This window comes from Hyla sarda, chromosome 7 (genome assembly GCF_029499605.1).
Source record: "Hyla sarda isolate aHylSar1 chromosome 7, aHylSar1.hap1, whole genome shotgun sequence".
Classification (NCBI taxonomy): Eukaryota; Metazoa; Chordata; class Amphibia; order Anura; family Hylidae; genus Hyla; species Hyla sarda.
This window is the reverse complement of record NC_079195.1, coordinates 233,965,589-233,982,315: the sequence shown is the minus strand read 5'-3', so window position 1 is coordinate 233,982,315 and position 16,727 is coordinate 233,965,589. Positions and strand designations below refer to the sequence as shown.

General features: G+C 41.8%; 1 protein-coding gene across 4 annotated transcripts in view; it reads right to left on the bottom strand.

Moving 5' to 3' along the window:
• LOC130283515 (uncharacterized) overlaps positions 1-4,278 on the bottom strand; it is a 59,267-nt gene extending 54,989 nt beyond the window's left edge. The window contains exons 1-2 of one of the 4 annotated variants that reach the window (XM_056533135.1): positions 4,210-4,278; positions 1,718-1,781 (exon numbers count right to left, since the gene is read on the bottom strand). The gene's annotated coding sequence lies outside the window, so the exon portion shown is untranslated. Of the gene's footprint in view, positions 1-1,643; positions 1,782-4,209 lie in introns of those variants that run through there. The other 3 variants (XM_056533133.1, XM_056533134.1, XM_056533131.1) reach the window with 3 other exon arrangements.
• Between the last annotated feature and the right edge of the window lie 12,449 nt (positions 4,279-16,727).

Here is a 16,727-nt window from a genome sequence, read left to right as displayed (position 1 = left end):
AGAGGAGAGGAGATCTATATATATATATATATATATATATATATATATATATATACAGAGGAGAGGAGATCTATATATATATATACAGAGGAGAGGAGATCTATATATATATATATACAGAGGAGAGGAGATCTATATATATATATATATATACAGAGGAGAGGAGATCTATAAATATATATATACAGAGGAGAGGAGATCTATATATATATATATATATATACAGAGAAGAGGAGATCTATATATATATATACAGAGGAGAGGAGATCTATATATATATATATATATATATATATATATATATACACAAAGGGAATAAACATGTGTATAGCAAAACCTGTGTTACTGCAATATATATATACAGAGGAGAGGAGATCTATATATATATACACAAAGGGAATAAACATGTGTATAGGAAAACCTGTGTTACTGCAATATATATATACAGAGGAGAGGAGATCTATATATATATACAGAGGAGAGGAGATCTATATATATATATATATATATATACAGAGGAGAGGAGATCTATATATATATATACAGAGGAGAGGAGATCTATATATATATATATACAGAGGAGAGGAGATCTATATATATATACAGAGGAGAGGAGATCTATATATATATATATATACAGAGGAGAGGAGATATATATATATATATATATATATACAGAGGAGAGGAGATCTATATATATATATACACAAAGGGAATAAACATGTGTATAGGAAAACCTGTGTTACTGCAATATATATATATACAGAGGAGAGGAGATCTATATATATATATATATATATATATATATATATATATATATACAGAGGAGAGGAGATCTATATATATATATATATATATACAGAGGAGAGGAGATCCATATATATATATATATATATATATATACAGAGGAGAGGAGATCTATATATATATACAGAGGAGAGGAGATCTATATATATATATATATACAGAGGAGAGGAGATATATATATATATATATATATATATATATATATACAGAGGAGAGGAGATCTATATATATATACACAAAGGGAATAAACATGTGTATAGCAAAACCTGTGTTACTGCAATATATATATATATATACAGAGGAGAGGAGATCTATATATATATATATATATATATACAGAGGAGAGGAGATCTATATATATATATACAGAGGAGAGGAGATATATATATATATATATATATATACAGAGGAGAGGAGATCTATATATATATATACACAAAGGGAATAAACATGTGTATAGCAAAACCTGTGTTACTGCAATATATATATATACAGAGGAGAGGAGATCTATATATATACAGAGGAGAGGAGATCTATATATATATATACAGAGGAGAGGAGATCTATATATATATATATATATATACACAGAGGGAATAAACCTGTGTTACTGCAATCCTTTCCTGTGAGGAATACTTCATTTTATAGAAACATTTCAGGGGGGACAACATTTGCCGCCATGACTGTATCTCTCACCCAGTGCGAGGTTCACGGCTGGGGGTCGGATTAGGTTTAGTTGTGCAGCCATATGAGGCGGGATAGGACCCTATACACATATACAGCCCCGTATGCAGCTCCCCACACCCCCTGTAGGGGGGGCTATAACCCCTACTGACATTTCTGTCCATTGACTCCCGATTATTTCAGCTGCTGTCCAGCGCACCCACCCTGCTCCGTGGGGTATACAGACCCCGATAACCTGTTGTCATGGTGATTCATCACAGTTCGGACCATTATAGGCGGAATCTTCTTGTCTGAAACAAATAAAAAATAATTCAGGAACTTCACAGAAACAGAGAACATGAGAAAGTTCAGAACACGTCTTGTTTCCTCCAGATGAATCATAAAAAATGAAATCTCCAGGAACACAGAGTCACCACATGACGGTCCACGAGATCACAATGAGGGGCGTGTCCTCGAAATGATAATCACAGAGGTCAAAGGGCAGAAGATCCGGTATATGATTATAGAATATAATGTGTAAGTGAGACCCCCCCCCCCCCCCCCCCCGACATAAATAAATACATATATACATCCTGTATTATACTCCAGAGCTGTACTCACTATTCTGCTGGTGAGGTCACTGTGTACATACATTACATTACTTATCCTGTACTGATCCTGAGTTATATCCTGTATTATACCCCAGAGCTGCACTCACGATTCTGCTGGTGAGGTCACTGTGTACATACATTACATTACTTATCCTGTACTGATCCTGAGTTATATCCTGTATTATACTCCAGAGCTGTACTCACTATTCTGCTGGTGAGGTCACTGTGTACATACATTACATTACTTATCCTGTACTGATCCTGAGTTATATCCTGTATTATACTCCAGAGCTGTACTCACTATTCTGCTGGTGAGGTCACTGTGTACATACATTACATTACTTATCCTGTACTGATCCTGAGTTATATCCTGTATTATACTCCAGAGCTGTACTCACTATTCTGCTGGTGAGGTCACTGTGTACATACATTACATTACTTATCCTGTACTGATCCTGAGTTATATCCTGTATTATACTCCAGAGCTGTACTCACTATTCTGCTGGTGAGGTCACTGTGTACATACATTACATTACTTATCCTGTACTGATCCTGAGTTATATCCTGTATTATACTCCAGAGCTGTACTCACTATTCTGCTGGTGAGGTCACTGTGTACATACATTACATTACTTATCCTGTACTGATCCTGAGTTATATCCTGTATTATACTCCAGAGCTGTACTCACTATTCTGCTGGTGAGGTCACTCTGTACATACATTACATTACTTATCCTATACTGATCCTGAGTTATATCCTGTATTATACTCCAGAGCTGTACTCACTATTCTGCTGGTGAGGTCACTGTGTACATACATTACATTACTTATCCTGTACTGATCCTGAGTTATATCCTGTATTATACTCCAGAGCTGCACTCACTATTCTGCTGGTGAGGTCACTGTGTACATACATTACATTACTTATCCTGTACTGATCCTGAGTTATATCCTGTATTATACTCCAGAGCTGTACTCACTATTCTGCTGGTGAGATCACTGTGTACATACATTACATTACTTATCCTATACTGATACTGAGTTATATCCTGTATTATACTCCAGAGCTGTACTCACTATTCTGCTGGTGAGGTCACTGTGTATATACATTACATTACTTATCCTGTACTGATCCTGAGTTATATCCTGTATTATACCCCAGAGCTGTACTCACTATTCTGCTGGTGAGATCACTGTGTACATACATCACATTACTTATCCTGTACTGATCCTGAGTTATATCCTGTATTATACCCCAGAGCTGTACTCACTATTCTGCTGGTGAGGTCACTGTGTACATACATTACATTACTTATCCTGTACTGATCCTGAGTTATATCCTGTATTATACTCCAGAGCTGTACTCACTATTCTGCTGGTGAGGTCACTGTGTATATACATTACATTACTTATCCTGTACTGATCCTGAGTTATATCTTGTATTATACTCCAGAGCTGTACTCACTATTCTGCTGGTGAGGTCACTGTGTACATACATTACATTACTTATCCTGTACTGATCCTGAGTTATATCCTGTATTATACTCCAGAGCTGTACTCACTATTCTGCTGGTGAGGTCACTGTGTACATACATTACTTATCCTGTACTGATCCTGAGTTATATCCTGTATTATACCCCAGAGCTGTACTCACTATTCTGCTGGTGAGGTCACTGTGTACATACATTACATTACTTATCCTGTACTGATCCTGAGTTATATCTTGTATTATACTCCAGAGCTGTACTCACTATTCTGCTGGTGAGGTCACTGTGTACATACATTACATTACTTATCCTGTACTGATCCTGAGTTATATCCTGTATTATACCCCAGAGCTGTACTCACTATTCTGCTGGTGAGGTCACTGTGTATATACATTACATTACTGATCCTGCACTGATCCTGAGTTATATCCTGTATTATACTCCAGAGCTGTACTCACTATTCTGCTGGTGAGGTCACTGTGTACATACATTACATTACTTATCCTGTACTGATTCTGCGTTATATCCTGTATTATACTCCAGAGCTGTACTCACTATTCTGCTGGTGAGGTCACTGTGTATATACATTATATTACTGATCCTGAGCTATATCCTATATTATACTCCAGAGCTGTACTCACTATTCTGCTGGAACCAATCCCAGTCCTCCTTCATTGCTCTGGTCTGGTTTAATAGATAAAGCTGAGATGTGATTGGCTGCTTTAAGGAACAAGTAGATTTGATATATGAGCTACAATAAGAGGAGTTACCTTTACCAACCAATCAGATCTCTGCTTTCATTTTCTTCCATAGCAACCAATCAGATCAATGTAGCTGGTCTCTAAGGAACCGAGTTGCCATGGGCAACATCTCCACAATATGTCTTCAGTAATGTTTGAACCTAAGGGTAGGTTCACACTGAGGAATTGGGGCGGAAATCACGCTGAAGATTTCCACCCCAAAATACAGTTTTTTTTCCGCTCAGAATTAGTAGCGATTTCGCGCGGAATTCCGCGCGGAAATGCAGGTTTCATGCGGTGGAGGAGGAGTATCAAGAGTGGGAGGAGTTCCAGCGGCCATTTCCAAAGACTGATTTTCAGGGGCGTTTCCACTCATTTTTGGTGAAAATTTTGCGTTTTTCTCAGAGAGAGATTATTCACAGACTCTGAATACAGTCGCAGAATCAGAAATCAGAATCTCAAAATGGCTGCTGAATAAAAAGTGGGTGGAGAGTCGGCGTAATATATGTATTTTTTTTATTCATAAATTCTCCTTTTTTTTTTTTTTCAATGCGGAAATTCCGCGCGAATTCCTCAGTGCGAACATACCCTAAGGCCTACTGTTTTTTTTTTTCAATTAAAAATAACTTTATTGACGATGATCGGTCAAATCCCTAACACACTGTGATGTGTCACCTAGAGACCCCCATGTAGCTTCATTGACGAGGGTCCTGTCAGCTCAATGTTTTCCCGCCATTACAATGACATAAACATGGCGGCCAGTAGGTTCTGATGATATAAACGACAAAGATAAAATGGTTTGAGCCGAAAATAATGTTTTCCAAACAGCGTGTCTCCAGCTGTTGCAAAACTACAATTCCCAGCATGCCCGGACAGCCAACGGCTGTCCGTGCATGCTGGGAGTTGTAGTTTTGTAACAGCTGGAGACACGCTGTTTGGAAAACACTGGCCTAAAAGAAACAGCAATAAAGGTTCTATCCTATATTTACGCCATTTTTTTTCTCGCCATCATGAGATATTATATATATATATGTACACACATCGCAATAATGTAGCTGCATATTCGAAGGTATACGCCAAAATACCATCAAAATGGCGGATAGGCTGAATGTAGTCTACCTGTGAGGATGGTCGGTCTGTTTTATCTGTTTTATTTAAATTTTTTTTAATTTTTTTTAAGGAACAGAAAAACGTAGACTGCGGCATTTTTCATTCCTCAAATATTATATACGCCGCAGTAAACATTATGTTAAAGGGGTACTCCACTGGAAAACATATCGTTTTTTAAATCAACTGGTGCCAGAAAGTTAAACAGATTTGTAAATTGCTTCTATTAAAAAAAAAAATAAAATCATAACCCTTCCAGTACTTATCAGCTGCTGTATGCTCCACAGGAAGTTCTTTTCTTTTTGAATTTCCTTTCTGTCTGACCACAGTGCTCTCTGCTGACACCTCTGTCCATTTTAGGAACTGTCCAGAGCAGGAGATGTTTGCTATGGAGCTTTGCTCCTACTCTGGGCTGTTCCTAAAATGGACAGAGGTGTCAGCAGAGAGCAGTGTGGTCAAGCAGAAAGGGAATTGAAAAAGAAAAGAACTTCCTGTGGATCATACAGAAGCTGATAAGTACTGGAAGGGTTAAGATTTTTTTAATAGAAGTAATTTACAAATCTGTTTAGCTTTCTGGCACCAGTTGATTTAAAAAAAGAAGAAATGTTTTCCAGTGGAGTACCCCTTTAAGCCGTCATATACCTGCAGCAGAGACAATAAATGGCGCCTGAAGGACGTTACTGATGTTCAATAAGTTGAATTTGAACCAAAAACGACGTCTCCTTGGGGTCACAATAAACATTTCACAGAGGTGACGGGTCGTGGCCGGGCGTCCATGTTTATGTCCATAGCAGGAAATGATTGTGGATATGATGCCGGATGTGATGTGGGGGGATGAATGGCGGCCATTGTCATGCGGGTCACCGGCCTTTGTGACACAAATCTCCAGGACTGTCAGGTCCCAGAATGGAGGCGGCGCAGGATGTTCTTACACGTCCCCCATTTCCATACACAGGTGACAACTTCACCACCTGAATCCTGAAGTCTCTCCAGACGCTTTTCTATTTACCACATTCATCTGCTTCTGGGAAAGCTGGGTGACAATCACAAAAACAACATGGCCACCAAATCTAGAGTTATACAACGATATAGAAGTATTTATCACGATGTGTAGATCAGAAGTCTGAGAAAGTTGGGTAATCATCCATATGGCTGCTGAAACACCCCCCACAGGGTAATCACCAAACTTTCCTAAAGTCCGAAATGGTAAATCTTTCTAATTAAACAAGAAGGCTGTACGAACCATAGTGGAGACCATGCAGCCGATATGGGGCCCTTGGAGAGAGGGGGCCCCTTCCAGGTTGGCCCCTGTTTGCAAGAAACTGTGCAGAACTCCTCTCCCCAGTGAAATGCATTGTCACCATATAAATGGAGGACGGTATAGACCAGTGGTCTTCAACCTGCGGACCTCCAGATGTTGCAAAACTACAACTCCCAGCATGCCCAGACATCCTTAGGCTAGCTTTTCCCAACCAGTGTGCCTCCAGCTGTTGCAAAACTACAACTCCCAGCATGTCCAGACATCCTTGGGCTAGCTTTTCCCAACCAGTGTGCCTCCAGCTGTTGCAAAACTACAACTCCCAGAATGCCCAGACATCCTTAGGCTAGCTTTTCCCAACCAGTGTGCCTCCAGCTGTTGCAAAACTACAACTCTCAGCATGCCCAGACATCCTTAGACTAGCTTTTCCTAACCAGTGTGCCTCCAGCTGTTGCAAAACCACAACTCCCAGCATGCCCAGACATCCTTAGGCTAGCTTTTCCCAACCAGTGTGCCTCCAGCTGTAGCAAAACTACAACTCCCAGCATGCCCGGACATCCTTAGGCTAGCTTTTCCCAACCAGTGTGCCTCCAGCTGTTGAAAAACTACAACTCTCAGCATGCCCGGACATCCTTAGGCTAGCTTTTCCCAACCAGTGTGCCTCCAGCTGTTGCAAAACTACAACTCCCAGCATGCCCGGACAGCCAACGGCTAGCTTTTCCCAACCAGTGTGCCTTCAGCTGTTGCAAAACTACAACTCCCAGCATGCCCGGACAGCCAACGGCAACATCTGGAGGTCCGCAGGTTGAAGACCACTAGTATAGACCAATGGGTCAGGGGAAACATACACAATGCGACATAGTAGACGAGCCACAGGCTGCAGAATATGGCCATGGACTAAACAGTGATCATTTAGATGGCTCCTTTAAAAGCTCACCCAGCTTTCCTAGGATACTGAATGACACGACAAAGGTGACAATGTGGTGTAAATGTCACTATTAACCTCAGTGACCTCACGTCTGGATGGCCATAGGCCCCCGCACCCTCCTCGTCCTCAGGGATCATTTACATGTGAACAAAGCGCCCATTGTGCGGTGACAGACAAGCGCAAACGAGATTATCCCTAAAAAGCGTGATCCCGCTGAGGAGCGCAGAGAAGCCGGTGTCGCCCTCATTTACACACCTGACACCACGGAGAGTAATAATCACCACAGATACGTTATAACGCCCCCGACCGCCCCCAAATCTGCATCCATTCTCCCCGATCTGATCCCAACAATGAGAACAAACACCACATGACCGGCGTCTCTTATCTGTTGGGCCTCATTCACATTGACGGTGCCCAGTGCGGTTATTGTCTTCAGCTGAGATCTAAGTTGTCCTTATGTGACCGGCTGTTCACACGTAAAGCTGGATGACAACCAACATCTTATAACGTATCAGCAACAAGTGCTCAGCCGGCATATGTAACAGGAGATGTCACCAGGTGCTGCGGTGCATTATATGTAACATCTGCTGCTGCGGTGCATTATATGTAACATATGCTGCTGCGGTGCATTATATGTAACATCTGCTGCTGCGGTGCATTATATGTAACATATGCTGCTGCGGTGCATTATATGTAACATATGCTGCTGCGGTGCATTATATGTAACATCTGCTGCTGTGGTGCATTATATGTAACATTTGCTGCTGCGGTGCATTATATGTAACATCTGCTGCTGCGGTGCATTATATGTAACATCTGCTGCTGCGGTGCATTATATGTAACATTTGCTGCTGCGGTGCATTATATGTAACATCTGTTGCTGCGGTGCTTTATATGTAACATCTGCTGCTGCGGTGCTTTATATGTAACATCTGCTGCTGCGGTGCTTTATATGTAACATCTGCTGCTGCGGTGCTTTATATGTAACATCTGCTGCTGCGGTGCTTTATATGTAACATCTGCTGCTGCGGTGCTTTATATATAACATCTGCTGCTGCGGTGCTTTATATGTAACATCTGCTGCTGCGGTGCTTTATATATAACATCTGCTGCTGCGGTGCTTTATATATAACATCTGCTGTGGTGCATTATATGTAACATCTGCTGCTGCAGGTCTTTATATGTTAAATCTGCTGCTGCGGTGCTTTATATGTTACATCTGCTGCTGCGGTGCTTTATATGTAACATCTGCTGCGGTGCATTATATGTAACATCTGTTGCTGCGGTGCTTTATATGTAACATCTGCTGCGGTGCATTATATGTAACATCTGCTGCTGCGGTGCTTTATATGTAACATCTGCTGCTGCGGTGCTTTATATATAACATCTGCTGCTGCAGTGCTTTATATGTAACATCTGCTGCTGCGGTGCTTTATATAGAACATCTGCTGCTGCGGTGCTTTATATATAACATCTGCTGCTGCGGTGCTTTATATGCAACATCTGCTGCTGCGGTGCTTTATATATAACATCTGCTGCTGCGGTGCTTTATATGCAACATCTGCTGCTGCGGTGCTTTATATGTAACATCTGCTGCTGCGGTGCTTTATATGTAACATCTGCTGCTGCGGTGCTTTATATAACATCTGCTTCTGCGGTGCATTATATGTAACATCTGCTGCTGCGGTGCTTTATGTGTAACATCTGCTGCTGCGGTGCTTTATATATAACATCTGCTGCTGCGGTGCTTTATATGTAACATCTTCTGCTGCGGTGCTTTATATATAACATCTGCTGCTGCGGTGCTTTATATATAACATCTGCTGCTGCGGTGCTTTATATGTAACATCTGCTGCTGCGGTGCTTTATATATAACATCTGCTGCTGCGGTGCTTTATATGTAACATCTGCTGCTGCGGTGCTTTATATGTAACATCTGCTGCTGCGGTGCTTTATATGTAACATATGCTGCTGCGGTGCTTTATATATAACATCTGCTGCTGCGGTGCATTCATTTTGGAATGTCTCCAGCTCACCAAAGCAATGCGTGTAATCCTGTCCATGCACAGATTCAGCTCGAGCAGTTAAAAATCCAAGATTTATTGAGATATCATTAAAATATATACTGCCCAAAATGACCAATGCTCTGGCATCTCACACGCCCTTAGTCACGGTCGCAAATGTTATGTACGTGGAGAGTTAAATACACCCCGGCTGTAATTCATTATACATAGACACATCAGGTATTTAACCCTTCAGTGGTGTCTTATGATGGCCGTGTGCGCCCTCTCCAATATAAAAAACCTAAAAATATTTAGACAGTTTTTCCCAACCAGGGCGCCTCCAGCTGTAACAAAACTAAAACTCCCAGCATGCCGGACAGCCACGACTGTCTGGGCATGCTGGGAGTTGTAGTTTTGCAACAGCTGGAGGCACACAGGTTGGGATAACATCAGGTAGAGTTTTGGTAAACATCCATGAGGTCAGCTGACCCCGTGACTGGAATAAAATTTTAAAGAAAATAGTTTTTCTATTTGTTTTTCTGTTTGTATGTTGTAAGGACGCAAACGGTCATCATAGTGCGGCACCACTGAAGGGTTAAATACCTGACGTGTCTATATATAATGAATTACAGCCGGGGTGTATTTAACTCTCCAATTGCATAACATTTGTGACCGTGACTAAGGGCCTGTGAGATGCCAGAAACGTGTCAGTCATTTTGTTGGCACTGCGCAATTTGTATTTTATTAATATCTAAATCAGTTTAGCAGTTTTTAAACTACATAAGCTGGATCTGGCTGCTCTAAAAGAGCTGTAGTGCTATATATAAATATATATCTGCTGCTGCGGTGCCTTATATATAACATCTGCTGCTGCGGTGCCTTATATGTAACATCTGCTGCTGCGGTGCTTTATATATAACATCTGCTGCTGCGGTGCTTTATATGTAACATCTGCTGCTGCGGTGCTTTATATATAACATCTGCTGCTGCGGTGCTTTATATGTAACATCTGCTGCTGCGGTGCTTTATATATAACATCTGCTGCTGCGGTGCTTTATATATAACATCTGCTGCTGCGGTGCTTTATATATAACATCTGCTGCTGCGGTGCTTTATATATAACATCTGCTGCTGCGATGCTTTATATATAACATCTGCTGCTGCGGTGCTTTATATATAACATCTGCTGCTGCGGTGCTTTATATATAACATCTGCTGCTGCGGTGCTTTATATATAACATCTGCTGCTGCGATGCTTTATATATAACATCTGCTGCTGCGGTGCTTTATATGTAACATCTGCTGCTGCGGTGCTTTATATGTAACATCTGCTGCTGCTGTGTTTTATATGTCCCATTTGCTGCTGCGGTGCTTTATAAATAACATCTGCTGCTGCGGTGCTTTATATATAACATCTGCTGCTGCGGTGCTTTATATGTAACATCTGCTGCTGCTGTGTTTTATATGTCCCATTTGCTGCTGCGGTGCTTTATAAATAACATCTGCTGCTGCGGTGCTTTATATATAACATCTGCTGCTGCGGTGCTTTATATGTAACATCTGCTGCTGCGGTGCTTTATATAACATCTGCTGCTGCGGTGCTTTATATAACATCTGCTGCTGCGGTGCTTTATATAACATCTGCTGCTGCGGTGCTTTATATGTAACATCTGCTGCTGCGGTGCTTTATTTGTAACATCTGCTGCTGCGGTGCTTTATATATAACATCTGCTGTTGCGGTGCTTTATATGTAACATCTGCTGCTGCGGTGCTTTATATGTAACATCTGCTGCTGCTGTACTTTATATAGAACATCTGCTGCTGCGGTGCTTTATATATAACATCTGCTACTGCTGTGCTTTATATATAACATCTGCTGCTGCGGTGCTTTATATATAAAATCTGCTGCTGTGGTGCTTTGTATATAACAGCTGCTGCTGCGGTGCTTTGTATATATCATCATCTGCTGCTGCGGTGCTTTATATGTAACATCTGCTGCTGCGGTGCTTTATATATAACATCTGCTGCTGCGGTGCTTTATATGTAACATCTGCTGCTGCGGTGCTTTATATATAACATCTGCTGCTGCGGTGCTTTATATGTAACATCTGCTGCTGCGGTGCTTTATATATAACATCTGCTGCTGCGGTGCTTTATATATAACATCTGCTGCTGCGGTGCTTTATATATAACATCTGCTGCTGCGGTGCTTTATATATAACATCTGCTGCTGCGGTGCTTTATATGTAACATCTGCTGCTGCGGTGCTTTATATGTAACATCTGCTGCTGCTGTATTTTATATGTCCCATTTGCTGCTGCGGTGCTTTATAAATAATATCTGCTGCTGCAGTGCTTTATATATAACATCTGCTGCTGCGGTGCTTTATATGTAACATCTGCTGCTGCGGTGCTTTATATAACATCTGCTGCTGCGGTGCTTTATATAACATCTGCTGCTGCGGTGCTTTATATAACATCTGCTGCTGCGGTGCTTTATATGTAACATCTGCTGCTGCGGTGCTTTATATAACATCTGCTGCTGCGGTGCTTTATATGTAACATCTGCTGCTGCGGTGCTTTATTTGTAACATCTGCTGCTGCGGTGCTTTATATATAACATCTGCTGTTGCGGTGCTTTATATGTAACATCTGCTGCTGCGGTGCTTTATATGTAACATCTGCTGCTGCTGTACTTTATATATAACATCTGCTGCTGCGGTGCTTTATATATAACATCTGCTACTGCGGTGCTTTATATATAACATCTGCTGCTGCGGTGCTTTATATATAAAATCTGCTGCTGCGGTGCTTTGTATATAACAGCTGCTGCTGCGGTGCTTTGTATATATCATCATCTGCTGCTACGGTGCTTTATATATAACATCTGCTGCTGCTGTGCTTTATATATAACATCTGCTGCTGCGGTGCTTTATATGCAACATCTGCTGCTGCGGTGCTTTGTATATAACATCTGCTGCTGCGTTGCTTTATATGTAACATCTGCTGCTGCGGTGCATTATATATAACATCTGCTGCTGCGGTGCTTTGTATATAACATCTGCTGCTGCGGTGCATTATATATAACATCTGCTGCTGCAGTGCTTTGTATATAACATCTGCTGCTGCAGTGCTTTGTATATAACATTTGCTGCTGCGGTGCTTTATATATAACATCTGCTGCTGCGGCACTTTGTATATAACATCTGCTGCTGCGGTGCTTTATATATATCATCTGCTGCTGCGGTGCTTTATATATAACATCTGCTGCTGCGGTGCTTTATATATAACATCTGCTACTGCGGTGCTTTATATATAACATCTGCTGCTGCGGAGCTTTATATATAAAATCTGCTGCTGCGGTGCTTTGTATATAACAGCTGCTGCTGCGGTGCTTTGTATATATCATCATCTGCTGCTACGGTGCTTTATATATAACATCTGCTGCTGCGGTGCTTTATATATATAACATCTGCTGCTGCGGTGCTTTATATGCAACATCTGCTGCTGCGGTGCTTTGTATATAACATCTGCTGCTGCGTTGCTTTATATGTAACATCTGCTGCTGCGGTGCATTATATATAACATCTGCTGCTGCGGTGCTTTGTATATAACATCTGCTGCTGCGGTGCTTTATATGTAACATCTGCTGCTGCGGTGCTTTGTATATAACATCTGCTGCTGCAGTGCTTTGTATATAACATCTGCTGCTGCAGTGCTTTGTATATAACATTTGCTGCTGCGGTGCTTTATATATAACATCTGCTGCTGCGGCACTTTGTATATAACATCTGCTGCTGCGGTGCTTTATATATATCATCTGCTGCTGCGGTGCTTTATATATAACATCTGCTGCTGCGGTGCTTTATATAACATCTGCTGCTGCGGTGCTTTGTATATAACATCTGCTGCTGCGGTGCTTTATATAACATCTGCTGCTGCGGTGCTTTATATATAACATCTGCTGCTGCGGTGCTTTATATGTAACATCTGCTGCTGCTGTGCTTTATATATAACATCTGCTGCTGCGGTGCTTTATATATAACATCTGCTGCTGCTGTGCTTTGTATATAACATCTGCTGCTGCGGTGCTTTATATAACATCTGCTGCTGCGGTGCTTTATATATATCATCTGCTGCTGCGGTGCTTTATATATAACATCTGCTGCTGCGGTGCTTTATATATAACATCTGCTGCTGCGGTGCTTTATATATAACATCTGCTGCTGCGGTGCTTTATATAACATCTGCTGCTGCTGTGCTTTGTATATAACATCTGCTGCCCCATATACATTTCCCAGCTGTCTGTATGCTCTTATTTTTCGCCCACACTTGTACAGTGACACTTCCCGGGCCCCGGTGCACACTGCGGGGGGATCCACCACCGCTCTTATTTCTCTCTTTCACTTCTCTTCCTGTTCTCCCAGACATGACGGATCCGAAATCTCTGCACCAATGTGTCCAGAGGTCACGAAAACTGGAGAATTAACAACTGAGATGTTTCCTGAAATAAGAATCATACAAGATGGTGACGGTCAGAGGCGTAATAGTGATAATAGTGACAATAGTGATTTTACTGACAATAGTGATATTAGTGACAATAGTGATATTAGTGACAATAGTGACAATAGTGATATTAGTGACAATAGTGATATTAGTGACAGTGATATTAGTGACAATAGTGATTTTAGTGACAATAGTGAAATTAGTGACAATAGTGATATTAGTGACAGTGATATTAGTGACAGTGATATTAGTGACAATAGTGATATTAGTGACAATAGTGATATTAGTGACAATAGTGATATTAGTGACAATAGTGACAATAGTGACAAGTGACAATAGTGAAATTAGTGACAATAGTGATATTAGTGACATTAGTGATATTAGTGATAATAGTGATAAAAGTGACAAGTGATATTAGTGACAATAGTGATATTAGTGACAATAGTGATAGTGACAATAGTGACAATAGTGAAATTAGTGACAATAGTGATATTAGTGACAATAGTGATAATAGTGACAATAGTGAAATTAGTGACAATAGTGATAATAGTGATGTTAGTGACAATAGTGATTTTAGTGATGTTAGTGACAATAGTGATATTAGTGACAATAGTGATATTAGTGACAATAGTGATAATAGTGATGTTAGTGACAATAGTGATATTAGTGACAATAGTGATATTAGTGACAATAGTGATATTAGTGATGTTAGTGACAATAGTGATATTAGTGACAATAGTGATATTAGTGACAATAGTGATATTAGTGACAATAGTGATAATAGTGATAATAGTGAAATTAGTGACAATAGGGATATTAGTGACAATAGTGATATTAGTGACAATAGTGATGTTAGTGATAATAGTGAAATTAGTGACAATAGTGATATTAGTGACAATAGTGATAATAGTGATGTTAGTGATAATAGTGAAATTAGTGACAATAGGGATATTAGTGACAATAGTGAAATTACCGACAATAGTGAAATTAGTGACAATAGTGATTTTAGCCTGTATACCAGCACTATGGCTGCCTGTGACTCCAGACTCCTCTGTTCTCCTCCAGGCCCCTCTGTTCTTCCCCAGACTCCTCTGTTCTCCTCCAGATTCCTCTGTTCTTCCCCAGACTCCTCTGTTCTCCTCCAGATTCCTCTGTTCTTCTCCAGATTCCTCTGTTCTTCTCCAGATTCCTCTGTTCTCCTCCAGACCCCTCTGTTCTCCTCCAGACCCCTCTGTTCTCCTCCAGACCCCTCTGTTCTCCTCCAGACCCCTCTGTTCTCCTCCAGACTCCTCTGTTCTCCTCCAGACTCCTCTGTTCTCCTCCAGACTCCTCTGTTCTCCTCCAGATTCCTCTGTTCTCCTCCAGACTCCTCTGTTCTCCTCCAGACTCTTCTGTTCTCCTCCAGATTCCTCTGTTCTCCTCCAGGCTCCTCTGTTCTCCTCCAGACCCTTCTGTTCTCCTCCAGGCTCCTCTGTTCTCCTCCAGATTCCTCTGTTCTCCTCCAGATTCCTCTGTTCTCCTCCAGACTCCTCTGTTCTCCTCCAGGCTCCTCTGTTCTCCTCCAGATTCCTCTGTTCTCCTCCATGCTCCTCTGTTCTCCTCCAGGCTCCTCTGTTCTCCTCCAGGCTCCTCTGTTCTCCTCCAGGCTCCTCTGTTCTCCTCCAGATTCCTCTGTTCTCCTCCAGATTCCTCTGTTCTCCTCCAGGCTCCTCTGTTCTCCTCCAGGCTCCTCTGTTCTCCTCCAGATTCCTCTGTTCTCCCCCAGACTTCTCTGTTCTCCTCCAGGCTCCTCTGTTCTCCTCCAGACTACTCTGTTCTCCTCCAGATTCCTCTGTTCTCCTCCAGATTCCTCTGTTCTCCTCCAGGCTCCTCTGTTCTCCTCCAGGCTCCTCTGTTCTCCTCCAGGCTCCTCTGTTCTCCTCCAGACTCCTCTGTTCTCCTCCAGATTCCTCTGTTCTCCTCCAGACTCCTCTGTTCTCCTCCAGGCTCCTCTGTTCTCCTCCAGGCTCCTCTGTTCTCCTCCAGGCTCCTCTGTTCTCCTCCAGATTCCTCTGTTCTCCTCCAGATTCCTCTGTTCTCCTCCAGGCTCCTCTGTTCTCCTCCAGGCTCCTCTGTTCTCCTCCAGACTCCTCTGTTCTCCTCCAGACTCCTCTGTTCTCCTCCAGGCTCCTGTCATCTCTTCCTCCTGATTTGAAAAAAATGTAAACAACAAAATTCTACAAGATTTCTACAGCAGACGACCCTTATAATGATTTGAATGGTTGACTGAGCAGGCTGGTCTGTGCGCATCTTCTGTGTGTGAACATAGCCTGAGGGTCCTGTCCAGTCTATGATATGATAGGAGGGGCGGCTGGGTCCTGTCCAGTCTATGATATGAGGAGGGGCGGCTCTGATCCTGTCCAGTCTATCATATGAGGAGGGGCGGCTCTGATCCTGTCCAGTCTATGATATGAGGAGGGGTGGCTCTGATCCTGTCCAGTCTATGATATGAGGAGGGGTGTGAGGAGGGGTGGCCGGGTCCTGTCCAGTCTATGATATGAGGAAGGGCGGCTGGGTCCTGTCCAGTCTATGATATGAGGAGGGGTGGCTCTGATCCTGTCCAGTCTATGATATGAGGA